We start from the raw sequence: 2,500 nt of genomic DNA, 5'->3' as shown, positions 1-2,500 counted from the left end.
AACCTATGTTGCGCCTTAACCCAACCTATGTTGCGCCTTAACCCAACCTATGTTGCGCCTTAACCCAACCTATGTTGCGCCTTAACCCAACCTATGTTGGGCCTTAACCCAACCTATGTTGGGCCTTAACCCAACCTATGTTGGGCCTTAACCCAACACACGTTGGGCCTTAACCCAACACACGTTGGGCCTTAACCCAACACACGTTGGGCCTTAACCCAACACACGTTGGGCCTTAACCCAACACACGTTGGGCCTTAACCCAACACACGTTGGGCCTTAACCCAACACACGTTGGGCCTTAACCCAACACACGTTGGGCCTTAACCCAACACACGTTGGGCCTTAACCCAACACACGTTGGGCCTTAACCCAACACACGTTGGGCCTTAACCCAACACACGTTGGGCCTTAACCCAACACACGTTGGGCCTTAACCCAACACACGTTGGGCCTTAACCCAACACACGTTGGGCCTTAACCCAACACACGTTGGGCCTTAACCCAACACACGTTGGGCCTTAACCCAACACACGTTGGGCCTTAACCCAACACACGTTGGGCCTTAACCCAACACACGTTGGGCCTTAACCTGCTCTGTAATTGTCATACGACGCGTTAAATTAGTGTAGTGTTGCCTAACTGCAACCCCCGCAATATAGTTTGCTACTCGCACTGCCCGGTCCCCAGTGTATCGCTTCATGTTAAACACCTTGCAGCTATACACTGTAATGTGGATGGCAGCAGGACGTACATGCTCAATGCCCTTTGCAGTTGTTCATTGGCATTTGCAGTTGTTCATTGGCATTCGCATGGCGAAGCACTTAGCCTACGCTGTGGTACGGCCTGTGTCAACTGTCCGCTGATGTTGTACGTCCAAATCACACACTGTACTGCACATTGGTCCTCATGTACTGAATGATACATCGTGGTACATGTGACCGTACAACGACTGCGCCAACAACGGCGAACCATGCGGTCCAAATGTTGTGCACTCAGCTACGTGTCGTCTCCCTATAAGAGCTGGATTGCAGTGTGGTATGCCCTGGATGGCGATCAGCATGAGCCGTCTGTTGATGTAGTGGCGCGTGTTGTCAGACGTAGTCGTCTCTTCTCACACACCGTGATAGCATGGTGCACTGCGTTCCACATCTGCGACATGCGACAGAGGCCGGTTGACAGTCGTTCGCGCAATGGACATCGCATACGTACGGGGGCCACCTTCCACGTGTTCGCGAAGCGTGCACATGTTGTTGCGTGTATGTGGGCAGACATAGTGTGTCGTGACACCTGACACAGGCATGCAACAATCGTTGAATTTGCAAATGGCGATGGACGCCTACGTTTGCTGGTGACGTTACGCAAATGAACAACTGGTAAACCGTTGTGGTGCGGTTGTTCTCGCTAGAGGTGAATCAGTGATGGCGACGATCGGTTGAGCTACCAACCGGTTGTTCCAGCGATACCCACCATGCCCACGAACGTGAATGGCATCTGGGTGTGAAGCGATACGCGGCGGTGGCTGGGTGGGACCGTCCCCGGCCGGTGAGGGGGGGCCTCCCGGCGTGCTGGCCGCGCGGTGCGTGGGCGCACGCGCTACAGCCGGCTGGTGGGGGCGGCCAGTGGCAGGCGCGCCGGCCGACGGAGGCGGCAGGCGGCGCAGCTGCGCGCCGGCGCACCCTGCACGCGGCGCCGTGCGGCCAAAGTAGGTCCTCGCGGGCCCGGTGCGAAGCGCGGTGGACATCTGCAGTGTGCTGGTCCGATTGAGGACTGTGTGCGCTGAGGATGCGCCGCCGCCCGGCGCTCGGCGCCGCGACGCCGTCTGCTGCTCGGTCGCCTCTGCGGTTCTCGCAGGTGGTTTGTATCGCAGCTGTGCGGACGTGTTGGCGCGTGCGCTGTGCTGGGAGAGTTCGCTTCGGCACCCAAGTGGGGCTTTTGTCCTTCTGTGGCGCTGGCGTTGGAGCTGCCGGTCACCGTAGGTGGCGCGTGTTGTCTCCCGCCGGCAATGCCACGACAGCACGCTCCCGGGCCTCTGTCGGCAGCGGCAAGCTCAGTTGGGAGCACGGGTGGTCGCACCTAAAGCGTCTACTCGCCAAACCCCGGGCGATTGCGCCTCTCTCGAACCCGACCAAGTACTTAGGACGGCGCTGCGCGCCGCCGGGACCTGAGAGGGTTTCGAGGTGTATGGTGCAGGGGAGCTCAGCCTCCTCCTGTTTGCAGAATAATTGAGCGGACGCTTGCGTGTTCGCGCGGGCCCCCGGGACACACTCCCGGGCGGCCGGCTGCTCAGCTCTAGTTGACGCAGCTCCCTGGTTGATCCTGCCAGTAGTCATATGCTTGTCTCAAAGATTAAGCCATGCATGTCTCAGTACAAGCCGCATTAAGGTGAAACCGCGAATGGCTCATTAAATCAGTTATGGTTCCTTAGATCGTACCCACGTTACTTGGATAACTGTGGTAATTCTAGAGCTAATACATGCAAACAGAGTCCCGACCAGAG

General features: G+C 57.6%; 1 non-coding gene across 1 annotated transcript in view; it reads left to right on the top strand.

The window, feature by feature from the left end:
- The first annotated feature begins 2,306 nt into the window (after nt 1-2,306).
- The window catches only part of LOC126431166 (small subunit ribosomal RNA), a 1,910-nt gene continuing 1,716 nt past the window's right edge, over nt 2,307-2,500 (top strand). The window contains exon 1 of the ribosomal RNA XR_007577491.1: nt 2,307-2,500. This exon is cut by the window's right edge and continues 1,716 nt beyond it. This is a non-coding gene — a ribosomal RNA (small subunit ribosomal RNA).

Source organism: Schistocerca serialis, unplaced genomic scaffold (genome assembly GCF_023864345.2).
Source record: "Schistocerca serialis cubense isolate TAMUIC-IGC-003099 unplaced genomic scaffold, iqSchSeri2.2 HiC_scaffold_1078, whole genome shotgun sequence".
NCBI lineage: Eukaryota > Metazoa > Arthropoda > Insecta > Orthoptera > Acrididae > Schistocerca > Schistocerca serialis.
The sequence above is the reverse complement of the archived record's forward strand: the minus strand, read 5'-3'. Positions and strand labels throughout refer to the sequence as shown.